The 14,092-nt window shown below is 32.9% G+C and overlaps 1 protein-coding gene across 2 annotated transcripts in view; it reads left to right on the top strand.

The window, feature by feature from the left end:
- The first annotated feature begins 481 nt into the window (after window positions 1–481).
- LOC126885685 (protein PALS1) overlaps window positions 482–14,092 on the top strand; it is a 667,108-nt gene continuing 653,497 nt past the window's right edge. Inside the window, exon 1 of one of the 2 annotated variants that reach the window (XM_050652389.1) lies at window positions 482–884. The gene's annotated coding sequence lies outside the window, so the exon portion shown is untranslated. The remainder of the gene's footprint in view (window positions 885–14,092) is intronic. The other variant, XM_050652391.1, reaches the window with a different exon arrangement.

Raw genomic sequence — 14,092 nt, 5'->3', positions numbered from 1 at the left:
TACAAATTTCTGTCAAAATGCGAAACTCGCCCTGTATATTATTAAACAATATGAGCAGACACTTTTTAATGGTCATTTGTTATTCCCCATAGGGGCCTCTATACGAGGTAGGAGTATGTACAGTCCCTCATGACTCACCCTGTATAATAGAAATGTTATACTTTTACCATATGGGTATTTCCAAGAAATAATTTATTTTATTATTTTCCTTTACATTTTCTTTTCATTTTAGAAGATTGGTAGTAAGTTTAGGGGTACTAGACTCGTATACGAGCAAATAAAGAGCAAGCTAAAGCAAATTAGGACAAACAAGGAAGTAGGGCCATATCACATCTCGCGCGCGTTTTCCCGACCCAACCGGAGTGTGGGAAAAAGTTGAAACGCGAACTGTGTGGCGCAGTCGACACACAGCCACACAGCATCAGCAGCATCCCCGTAAGGACTTATTGATCACAAGAAGGAGCACGCACTCCACACCCGTGTCTCTCGTCCTTTTTCGGAAAATGTTGCCGTCAATCGCGAGAGCGCCGTCGAAATTTTGGAAAAATCGCCCTACGAAAATGTAACACCAACAATGGCGACTTCGAGTGACGGGATGGTGATCAAAAACATATTCGAATGCGGGAAAAATAACCTCCATTCGGACTCTTACAAAAACGTGTTGTGTACCTGATTAAATTGTTAAATCTTTTCCAATTTTATTATCTCATTTCGATCGTTTTTCGTAAAACTAACCCACATATAACTAATATTTATTAAAAAGAATATATACGCACAAACTCACACGTATCCCACATAGTTGTATTACATGTTGGAAAGGAATTTTTCTTGTGATATATCGTCGGGTAACATTTATTCTGTTCATCGGAGTTCGAAATAACACAGTAAGTATTAATGATTGTTTCTGTTTTTAGAAAAGTATAACCCTCCCTAAGTGCACAAATTGCATACCCAGTCACGCCTAAGCACATGATCTTGGCCCATATTACGGCACAAGGCAGTCTCCTTCCTTGGAAAAATACATGCTGGGCTAGAGACGAAAAACAATATTTTCATCTGAATACTTGTTACTTCGGATTCTATATTATTGTTTCGGGAAAAATACCTTATTAGGTTACAATGTTAGAATGGAAAAACCTGTGAAAATATAAGGCTATATACAATTGGTGTACATATAGCAGCTGATTTTGAGTGTAGATGTCCTTGCTCTATTTTTTAGTACGTAATCAATTAGCTATTTTCACAGCTATTCACTATAACTTTAACACAATGTTTCATTAACGTTTTTAAAGTTTTTTTACTTATGAAAATAATTTTTGAGGACTTCCTAGGAATGCCCTTGTCACGCCTAAGTACTAAGACAATGTTAAAAATTGGTATACTTCTTCGAAGCTTTTTAGCAATTTACTATTTTTATTTGGAATAAGCCACAATTTTACTTTAAAATAAATTTATTTTGACGTTTCGACTTCCAATGGAAATCTTAGGTCTACTTGTAGCACCATGAATTTTTCTTGAAGTGACCTGTCAAAATTGTTATTAAATATACAACAGTTTGCAAGTAATAATGACACATTTATAAAGAATGCACATTTTTTTAAATAATGATCGAATATTAAATGTAATTCAAATAATATTCTAGTAAGTTTTGACATAAATCGTCTATTTACAAATGGGCCATTAGATAAGACTTTAAAAATAATCAAAACAAAATTAGAGAATCAAAACATAGTTAGAGCTGCTCCTTTGATTTTCTCTTTTTACCATCTGTTTTGTACAGGTCATTTGAATCTTTCTATTGAACAGTTCAATTTGAACTCAAAGTCTTATCTAATGGCACATTTTGAAAATAATCAAAACAAAATTAGAGAATGATGATTAATCGACAACTAGAAGAAAACTAAATTATGTGTCAGCTATAATGGAATTATTGACATTATGTACTGATAATACCTATTTTCAACTAAATAATGAATTCTATAATCAAAAGTTTGGTCAGTGAGCCCTGATTTATCTCCATTATTAGCGAATATATTTATGGAAGTTTTCAAAACAAATATTATTTCTTAACAAAATGTAAATCTCAGTATGGTGGAGATATGTAGATAATACATATGTTTTCAATATGACCTACTGGATCAAAGTTGTTAGACACATTCCTGATAATATAAACGAGAAAGGAGAGACACATTTACCATGGTAAATGAATATTTATGATAACGTACTATCTGTCCTGGAAGTTTTAATCTGAAAGAAGTATACTGGGTAGAAGACTCAGGTGTATAGTAATTCAACACAATCCAAAAATAACATCAAACTTAATTTACTTGTTCTAATGAAAATTTGTTCTTAGAAAAGAAATATTATTTGTTAACAACATGTTTTTTTTAATGATTATTCTTTATTTGTCGTTGAGAAATAAGGAATTTTAAAAAATACCCCCCGTGAAACAGAACAACTTGGTTCCCAGGATCCTATAACATTTACAAGGAACAATATGAGGAAATATAAAAATACCACACATAAAAAGATTATCACAAAACCCTAAAACGATAAGAAATAAATTCAATATTTCAATAACATTCAAAACAGCAAACACATTGAGATCTATTTTATAACTAAACCTACCAATGAATAAGACGGAACAAATAATTGTATTTATAAAATACTTTGTGAATGCGAACATTTTTATCTAGGGTTTTAATACCTATTTTCAACTAAATAATGAATTCTATAAACAAAAGTTTAGTCAGTGAGCCCTGATTTAACTCCATTATTAGCGAATATATTTATGAAAGTTTTCAAAACAAATATTATTTCTTAATAAAATGTAAATCTCTCAGTATGATGGAGATATGTAGATAATACATATTGTTACAACTTCGTGAAAGTAACTTTATTCAAACTCAAATACAATATAAACTTTAACAAACTGACAACTGTCGACTACTAAATCTGAATTACAACTGAACTATAGAATGTCAAACACATAATGTTTATATAGTTTTCTGACGTTCTAGATGTCACCAGACATTTCTGGGTTATTCCATGACATCCAGAATATTCTCGTACGTGACTACTTCTTCTTTCACGTCGAGGGACTCTTTCTATGTAGGAACAATCTACGGAACTGTCATAACACTGCTCCCTCCTTTATAGTTATTCGCCTCGAATAACTGGTCTATCAGGGTCTGGTTGAAGCCAACAGGGTGGATCAGTTCCATGATATGGGGCTAATCTCTCAATGTGAACTACCTTGGGTTTACTTCTCGCTGAAAACTGGATGCGGTAGACCAGATCATTTATTTTCTTTAAGACGGTGTACGGGCCTTCCCAGTTTCGTTGAAGTTTCGGACAAAGTCCTTTCCTGCGTGTGGGATTGTATAGCTATACTGGATCACCTCTTTCGAAAGTTGTCCCTGTAGCTTGCACATCGAACCTGGACTTGGCTTTATCACTTTGAAGCTTCAAACTTTTACGAGCAAATTCGTGGACTTTTTCCAGTTTTTCTCTTAAGCTTTCTAGGTACGTCAGGGATGAAGGTTCTTCTTCACAGGTAGGCAATTTTCCGAAAATAAGATCTTGAGGAAGCTTCATTTCTCTTCCGGTGATCATCATTGATGGAGAATAACCGGTTGCTTCATGTTCAGAACTTCTGTAGGCTAACAGGAATAGAGGTATTAGGGTATCCCAATCTTTTTGATTATCAGCAACAAACATTGAGAGGTATTGACAAATAGTTCTATTATGTCTTTCGAGCATTCCGTCTGATTGTGGGTGGAGAGGCGTAGTTCGAGTTTTCTTAATACCCAAGATTTTCATTAATTCTTGCCATAATTCGGATTCAAAATTTCGTCCCTGATCAGAATGCAACTCTAAAGGAACTCCATGTCTTGATACGACGTGTGTTATGAATGCTTCTGCTACAGTCGTCGCTTCTTGATTAGGAAGAGGTGCAATTTCAGGCCATTTTGAAAAATAATCCATTGCAACCATTAAGTACTTGTTACCTCTCTCTGTCGTTGGAAGTGGACCGAGAATATCAACTGCAAGTCGTTCAAAAGGCTCTCCGGAAAGATATTGTGCCATTTTACCACGACTTCTTGTTCTAGGGCCTTTTCTTCCGTTACATAAATCGCATTTCTTACACCATTCTTCTACATCTCGGCGACAATTGATCCAATAAAATCTGTCTCGAACTCTGGCCAGTGTTCTTTTTACTCCAAAATGTCCTCCAGACAGGCTGCTATGAAGATCTTCCAACACACTTTTAATGTGTGATTTTGGCAGTACCACCTGTTGAACTATACGTACTCCATCGGAACTTTCCCACTTCCGATATAACAAACCATTCGAAAGATGCAAGGATTCCCATTGAGCCCAGTACGCCTTTATAGTTCGACTGTATTTAGATATTTCCTGCCAAAGAGGTCTTACTCCATTTTTAAGCCAATCTCGTATAACTCTTAATTCGTTATCTTTCTTTTGACTCTTCTTAATGTTTTCCAGAGAAATCTGGTCATTATCTTCTTGCTGTTCAACTGTGGTCATCCGCAGACTAACTTCTTCGGTTACATTCTCCTTTTGTGCTAGCTGACGTTGGCTTTGAACTTGTAATTCATTTAATGCATTTTGGTATTCTTGCAATTGTTTATTTAACACATTCTTCTCTTTCATCAGTTTTTGACATTCGTTTTCTAGATTGGACTGTGTAGTTTTTGCATTATTTTGAATTACCTTACACTCTTCTTGCAATATTGTCACCTGTTCTCTTAATCTATCTATTTTATTTTTACTAATCACTAGTTGTTCCTTCAAATGGCTAACTTCAAATTCCAGTGTATTTTCTTCCTTTCTATGGTCAGTTGTAGGAAATCTGTTTCTTAGTGACCATCTACCATCATTTCTAGTGAGACTTTGCGACAGGCTTCTGGATGTCAAACTAGGCGACCTTCTGATCTCATTCTTGTATTCTTCTTTTCGTGCTTGGGATCGGCTTCTGCAATTGGATTTTAGATGTCCCATTCTTCCGCAGTTAAAACATCTTCTGTTTTCATTGGATATTTTGTAGTAAGCTTAATATCTGGGATAAAACTAGTTGTTCATTATCTGTGGTAGTGACTTGCTTATTTTCTGTAAATCTTATTTCTTTTAATTGTGGAAGAGATCTAGAAATATTTTTCGCCGCTTCGTACTCCTGAGCTGAGATTAGTGCTTTATCTAGCATTTTGTGGTGTTGTAATCGCAGAGCCTGTTGCATTTCGATATCATGCAGTCCATCTATAAAAGCCTGTATACCGATTTGTTCCAGAAAATCTCTTGGTGCCTGAGGATATGCCAAATGTAATAATCTTTTAATATCGGCTTCAAATTCTTGCAGGCTCTCATTATGTTTTTGATATCGAACTTTCAGCTGACTTTGAAAAACCTGCTTCAGATGTTGTTGGCCATATCTTGTTTCTAAAGCTTGAACAAGTGAGTCATAACTAGGTGAATCCTGAGGAAGAAATTGAAGGACGGTTGCTGCCTGACCTCGAAGCGACACTACCAAGGAAGCTGCCATTTCTCTTTCAGTCCAGCCATTTGCTTTAGCTGCAGCTTCAAATTGGAAACGATAAGTTTCCCACGCTGTTTGGCCATCAAACGTGGGTGGTTTTAAAATTTTGCTACTTCTAATTATGCCTGGATCAACGATGGAAGAGGAAAGGGCTGTTTGTTCGGATTCGATATTAGTAACTGAAACAATATGAGATAAAGAAGCTTGGGTATTAATTTTGTTTGCTAACTCTACTATTTGTTTTTCTAAACTATATTTCAAATCGTTTTGTTGCTGCTTTAAATCGTTTTGTTGCTGTTCTATTTTATTTTCTAAATGATTTTGTTGTTGGTCTATTTTGTTTTCTAAATAATTTTGTTGTTGTTCTATTTTATTATCTAAACAGTTTTGTTTTTCTTCTAATATATCTATTTTATTAGTAATTCGACTTACCTCTAACTGAAAATGCTCGTGAATTTGGGACAAACTATTCATAATTTCTACCTCTGCTTGTCTACGCCTCTCCTCCTCTTCTTTTCTAAGTTTTTTATCTTCCTCTTTCTCTTCTTGCCTACGTTTCTCTTCATTTTCTTTCTCTTCTTGCCTACGCTTCTCTTCATTTTCTTTCTCTTCTTGCCTACGCTTCTCTTCATTTTCTTTCTCTTCTTGCCTACGTTTCTCTTCATTTTCTTTCTCTTCTTGCCTACGTTTCTCTTCATTTTCTTTCATTTTTAAAAACCATGCTGGTGGTCCGGATGTATCCATTTCCTTCTCAACTTTAGATGATCTGGTATTTACCATAAACAATTCTCAATATCTTCTTCAATATCTCTTAAATCCCACCGCTGTCACCAATGTTACAACTTCGTGAAAGTAACTTTATTCAAACTCAAATACAATATAAACTTTAACAAACTGACAACTGTCGACTACTAAATCTGAATTACAACTGAACTATAGAATGTCAAACACATAATGTTTATATAGTTTTCTGACGTTCTAGATGTCACCAGACATTTCTGGGTTATTCCATGACATCCAGATATTCTCGTACGTGACTACTTCTTCTTTCACGTCGAGGGACTCTTTCTATGTAGGAACAATCTACGGAACTGTCATAACAATATTGTCATATTTATGTTTTCAATATAACCTCATGGATCAAAGTTATTAGACACATTCCTGAATAATATAAACGAGAAAGGAGAGCCACATTTACCATGGTAAAGGAATATTTATAATAAAATATTATCTGTCCTGGAAGTTTTAATCTGAAAGAAGTATACTTGATAGGAGACTCAGATTTATAGAAATTCAATTAGTCCAGAAAGCCACTGCGCATCCGCTAGGAAAAATATTCTAATTCGGATTTTTTGCACAATCTTACTCAAAAAGGACTCCTTTTAACAAATTTGCATGTCCCCAGGGCCAAAAGGTAGTCAAAAATTTTTTAAACGTTTTTTTTTTGTTTTTTTCCTAAAATTATTTTTTTTGCATGGAACAAAGTTTTTTTAGATTTTTTGGATCATTCCAAACAGAAAAGGTCTTTAGTGACTTTTCTCTAAAAATGATAGTTTTTGACATATAACCGATTAAAAATTGAAAAATTGCGAAATCGGCCATTTTTAACCCTCAAAAACTATGTGAAAAAGTTAAAATTTGAATGTTGCCAAAGTAAGCAGATATTCTTTAAACATCGTTGCATGACGTCCCGAAGAGTTTTTTGCAATACAATATTCAAAACTCCTTTGTATTTTAATTGATAATCAAGCGTGCGCGATATTATTTTCCGCCGACAGTATGGTGCAAATAAAAGAAATAAATTCGTTATTTCGTAAACCGGCGACTTTAAGGAAAAATCCTGAAACAGGTCGATTTGTATTTTTAATTTACGATATTATGGCATATATGATATACTAGTGACGTCATCCATCTGGCCGTGATGACGTAATCGATGATTTTTTTAAATGAGAATAGGGGTCGTGTGCTAGCTCATTTGAAAGGTTCTTCAATTCTCTATTTACTAATATAAACATTTATATAATTATTTATACAGGGTGTCCTTCTTATTCTTTTTTGTCAAATAATTTAATTTAATAAAAATTTTTTGGACACCCTGTATAAATAATTATGTAAATGTTTACATTACTGAATAGAGAATTGAAGAACCTTTCAAATGAGCTACCACACGACCCCTATTCTGATTTAAAAAAATAATCGATTACGTCATCACGCCCAGACGGATGACGTCACTAGTATACCATACATGCCACAATATCATAACTTAAAAATAAAAATCGACCTGTTTCGGATTTTTTTCTTAAAGTAGCCGGTTTACGAAATAACGAATTTATTCCTTTCATTTGCACCATACTGTATACACATGCAACGGTGGAAAATAGTGTCGCGCACGCGTGATTAGAAATGAAAAACAAAGGAGTTTTGAATATTATATTGCAAAAAACTCTTCGGGATTTCATCAATCGATGTTTAAAGAATATCTACCTACCTTGGCAACATTCAAATTTTCAGTTTTTCACATAGTTTTTGAGCGTTAAAAATGGCCGATTTCGCAATTTTTCAATTTTTAATCGCTTATATGTCAAAAACTTATCATTTTTAGATAAAAATCACTAAAGACCTTTTCTGTTTGGAATGATCCAAAAAAACCTAAAAAAACTTTGTTCCATGCAAAAAAAAATAATTCTAGGAAAAAAACAAAAAAAAAAAAACGTTTAAAAAATTTTTGACCACCTTTTGGTCCTGGCAACATGCAAATTTGTTAAAATGAGTCCTTTTTGAGTAAGATTGTGCAAAAAATCCGAATTAGAATATTTTTCCTAGCGGATGCGCAGTGGCTTTCTGGACTAAATACAATCCAACAGATATCTAAATTACAAATCAAATCAAAACATCAAACTTAATTTACTTGTTCTAATGAAAATTTGTTCGTAGAAAAGAAATATTATTTGTTAACAACATCTACTTTTTCTAAAAATGATTATTCTCTATTTGCCTTTCAGAAATAAGGAATTTTAAAAAATACACCCAGTGGAACAGAGCCACTTAGTTCCCAGGATCCTATAACATTTACAAGGAACAATATGAGGAAATATAAAAATACCATACATAAAAAGATTATCACAAAAACCTAAAACGATAAGAAATAAATTCGATATTTCAATAAAATTCAAAACAGCAAACACATTGAGATTTATTTTATAACTAAACCTACCAATGAATAAGGCGGAACAAATAATTGTATTTATAAAATACCTTGTGAATGCGAACATTTTTATCTAGGGTTTTAATACCTATTTTCAACTAAATAATGAATTCTATAAACAAAAGTTTAGTCAGTGAGCCCTGATTTATCTCCATTATTAGCGAATATATTTATGGAAGTTTTCAAAACAAATATAATTTCTTAACAAAATGTAAACGTATAGCAGCTGATATCTATACGTATCTGATATCTATAGCGGTATCTATACGTATAGCAGCTGATTTTGAGTGTAGATGTCCTTGCTCTATTTTTTAGTACGTAATCAATTAGTTATTTTCACAGCTATTCACTATAACTTTAACACAATGTTTCATTAACGTTTTAAAAGTTTTTTACTTATGAAAATATATTTTTAAAACTTGCGGTGAAAATAATTTTTGAGGACTTCCTAGGAATGCCCTTGTCACGACTAAATACTAAGACAATGTTAAAAATTGGTATACTTCTTCGAAGCTTTCAAGATATTTACTTCTTTATGTGATGATCGCTCAATGCAATTTACTATTTTTATTTTAAATAAGCCACAATTTTACTTTAAAATAAATTTATTTTGACGTTTCTACTTCCAATGGAAATCTTAGATCTACTTGTAGCACCATGAATTTTTCTTGTAGTGACCTGTCAAAATTGTTATTAAATATACATCCGTTTGCAAGGAATAATCACACATTTATAAAGAATACACATTTTTTAAAATAATGATCGAAAATTAAATGTAATTCAAATAATATTCTAGTAAGTTTTAACATAAATCGTTTATTTACAAATGGGCCATTAGATAAGACTTTAAAAAGAATCAAAACACCATTACAGAATGAAGAATGATGATTAGCAATTGGTTTCATTTAACATAGTTAGAGCTGCTCCTTTGATTTTCTCTTTTTACCATCTGTTTCTTTCAGGACATTTGAATCTCTCTATTGAACAATTCAATTTGAACTTAAAGTCTTATCCAATGGCACATTTTGAAAATAATCAAAACAAAATTAGAGAATGATGATTAATCGACAACTAGAAGGAAACTAAATTATGTATCAGCTATAATGGAGTTATTGACATTATGTACTGATAATACCTATTTTCAACTAAATAATGAATTCTATAAACAAAAGTTTGGTCAGTGAGCTCTGATTTATCTCCATTATTAGCGAATATATTTATGGAAGTTTTCAAAACAAATAGGTACCTTAACAAAATTTGAATCTCAGTATGGTGGAGATATATAGATAATACATATGTTTTCAATATGGCTTTATGGATCAAAGTTGTTAGACACATTCCTGAATAATATAAACGAGAACAGAGAGACACATTTACCATGGTAAAGGAATATTTATAATAACATACTATCTGTTTCTAGTAGTACCTGGAAGTTTTAATCTGAAAGAAGTATACTGAATAGGAGACTCAGGTGTATAGAAATTCAACACATTCCAAGAGATATATCTAAATTAAAAATCAAATCAAAACATCAAACTTAATTTACTTGTTTTGATTATTAAAGGCATTTTAAAAAATACTCCCAGTGGAACAGAACAACTTAGTTCCCAGGATCCTATAACATTCACAAAGAACAATATGAGGAAATATAAAAATACCATACATAAAAAGATTATCACAAAAACCTAAAACGATAAGAAAACATAAGAAGATCATGCAATGTAGAAGACATAAATGGATGGGTGACAAAACGGAAACAGGAGTGGAACGAACACATTAGTAGGATGGCAGGGGATAGGATAGTACGAATAGCACGAGATAAGTCACCAAATGGACGAAGAAGTATTGGCAGACCAAGAAAAAGATAGTGCGATAACTTACACTATTTAGGAGGCTAATATTGAAGTAGAAACAGGCTTTAAAGCCCACATACAAGAAGGAAGAAGAAGAAGACTTTTTTTTGATAGCCGGTCTTTTATATGAAGATCTACCAGAATTGAAGACCTTGGGACCAGAAGGGGACAAGCCACAATTTCGTCAAGAATGAGTTAAAGTAGAAATCGCACAGTTTAAGGCCATATTAATGTCCCAAATAGAAAATTTCAGCTGAGTTCTCATAGATGGAACCGCTGTAGTAAGTTTTGTTCTGTCACCATACTTTTATATTGCAACAGAAGGAGACAAGCCACAACATGGCGACGGAACATTCCGGTGCATGTAAATGGAAAATAGACGTTTCTGAATTTGATTCTGAAAAAATCCTGAAAAAAAGCGAAGATGACAACGACTATACAGTATGCGGAAGTAGCAGCGATTCCTAAAACATAAACTTAGGAACGGTAGGAATATTTATTAAATGTGTGGCTTGTCCCCTTATGTTCTATTTTTCGAGCCTAAAAATATTAGGATTGTTCTAAAGGTTTTTTGTGGCTTATCCCTTTTTAGTAAAATATATACTTTATTGTAGCAAAATGAATAGGTTTATACCCCATAGATTTCTCCAGGTGTCCTGCCAACTGCAGAAAAGAAGGAGCCTTTTAGATGGAGGCACAAGGATAGCCAACAACATACAAAAATTAAGCGCAAGACTAAAAGAAACCAGAAACTAGTACCAAAAACGCTGTGTCTAGGTACACGCTAACGTGTACGCAAATAAAAAAGTTAGGTACACGCGAATTAAAATTCATCAAGCCAGTGACGTCATTATTTAGCGTGCCCAATGACTTTATATTTAGGTACACTCTATTTTGATATGTTTAGTGTTTGTTGTTTGTTTGATAGAAAATATTTTTATTAAGGGAAGTGGAAGGGAAGCAAAACTATTCAGATGTTTTAAACTTAATTGTAATAAAACAATATGTATATATGTATATAAAAGTATATATTCAGGTTAGCAAAATAAATATTAGTTAACATGATATATAAAAAATACTGCTAAAATAATTTTTATATGTAAGTTAATTATACCAGTTTATATTGGTGTTTATTTTTCCTGTGGTGTTTATTTTTATTTATACAGAGAGTTGAACTTGTTACGATTTTAATAGAAAATTGGCTATAACTTTGTAAATACACTGTATAACATAATAAACCATTATATTTTGGTGATATGGATATGAAAGTTAAGAAGATTTCGAACATAAAATAAAATATAGGGTGTTCCATTTAAAAAACATAAGTTTGGTCTGTCACTATATTATCGAACGCCCTGTAACATTTTAACTAATTTTAGTAATTTTGTAATATGAAGCTTAAAGTTTGCTAAAATTTTTGTTACTAACTTTTATTGCTATCTATTACTCTAGCGGATCTACTGAGTTTTATCACACTAATCAATCGCCCCGTATATTTTATCTTATTACTTCTGCTACCGTTAATCACGCATTTTTGTCTTTTATCTTTTTCATACTGTTTTAGAATGTTGTTAAACTCATTAAAAGAACTAAATAATTGTCCACACTCCATAGTTAATTAAAAAACACTAAACAAGTAAAAAATAAGGAAACTCTTTATAAATCAATATTAAAGTGTAAACATAAACGCGATTAGACAAATTCTAACCACACTCTGAGACTCGCGATACTTACAGATACTTAATACCACAGCATACACGCGGCTCAAATTAGCGTGTACCAAAAAGCCCAGTCATAGTACACGCTAAATAATGACGTCACTGACTTAATGACGTTTAAGCGTGTACCTAACTTTTTTATTTGCGTACACGTTAGCGTGTACCTAGACACAGCGTACCAAAAAAATTAGGTGCACAAAACAGTGTAGACAGAAATTGGTGCTTGCCAACAGATCCTACCAGATACTGAGAATAATGAACCACTAGAAGACACTGATAATATTTTCTCCAAAATATTGTTTGGTGGCATGTCCCCTTCTGGTCCCAAGGTCTTCAATTGACAGGTTGATTCTGTGTTCTGTCCAGGACACGTGTAGAATTCTTCTGTGGAATCACCTTTCAAAGACTTCGACTTCGAACTTACTTCTATCGATTTTTTTGAGAGTTCATGTTTCTGCTGCATATGTAGCAATGGGAAAAATAAGACCAATGACCAACCTGAACTTAATATTTCTTGTTACTATTCGGTCTTTGCATATTTTAATTAATTTAGCTGTTACAGTTCGGGACACTGCTAGTCTATGCTTTATTTCTGAGGAGCAATCGTTATTGTTGCTTATTAGGGAGCCCAAGTATACAAATATGTCTACTACTTCGAAATTCGCCACTTGGTGTATATGCAGTAGACTGAGTAGACCATTATTATCTACTACTGAGTAGACCTGTCGCCAGGGGGGGTACAACGGCCTCCTTAATTCAGATGGACTTACCCAAGTTTTTTTTATGTATTTTGACCCGTAGAACACAAATTTTTTGGGTAACAGTTGATCCGGATGTCGATAAGATTGTTATAAACAAAGAACTTGAGGAATTACATACCAGCGATTTGTCGCAAAACAAGATATTTTTTTGTATTTTTTGGGTGATTCTCAGCAAAAAATGGTCTTACAAATTTTTTCGTAGGACGCGTAGTTTTCGAGATATACGCGGTTAAACTCTCAAAAAATCGAAAAAGTGCAATTTTTGAACCGGAATAACTTTTGATTAAAAAATAAAACAGCGATTCTGATTACTGCATTTGAAAGTTTAAGTCAAATTCTATCGGTTTTGATTGTTTGCATTGCTAAAAAATAAGTTTTTATTTGTTAAATAAAGGTATAAACACATAGTGTTTCCCGGGCCCAATGCATGCGTTTTAATGGACGTAATGTACGTAGAAATTCTGTATGCGCGCCTACTCGTTCGATTTCAAATTAGAAATGCATTGAAAACATAATTCAATCACTATTTGTTGATAGCTTTGTTTAACAATAAAAAAATTATTTTCTAGCAATGAAAATAATCAAAACCGATAGAATTTTACTTGAACTTTCAAATGCGGTAAGCAGAATTGCTATTTTATTTTTCAATCAAAAGTTATTCGGGTTCAAAAATTGCAATTTTTCGATTTTTTGAAAGTTCAACCCCGTTTATGCCGAAAACTATGCATCCTGCCAAAAAACTTGTAAAATAATTTTTTGCTTAGAATGACCCAAAGAATACAAAAACATGTTTTGTTTTGCGAAAAATCGCTGTTATGTGATTCCTCAAGTTCTTTGTTTATAACAATCTTATCGACATCCGGATCGACTGTTACCCAAAAAATTCGTGTTCTACGGGTCAAAATACATAAAGAAAACTTGGGTAAGTCCATCTGAACTAAGGAAGCCGTTGTACCCCTACTGGCGACAGGACTAATCATTATTTTTGTTTTTCCGGT

This window comes from Diabrotica virgifera, chromosome 5 (genome assembly GCF_917563875.1).
Source record: "Diabrotica virgifera virgifera chromosome 5, PGI_DIABVI_V3a".
Taxonomy (NCBI): Eukaryota; Metazoa; Arthropoda; class Insecta; order Coleoptera; family Chrysomelidae; genus Diabrotica; species Diabrotica virgifera.
This window is presented reverse-complemented; position numbering and strand designations above follow the sequence as displayed.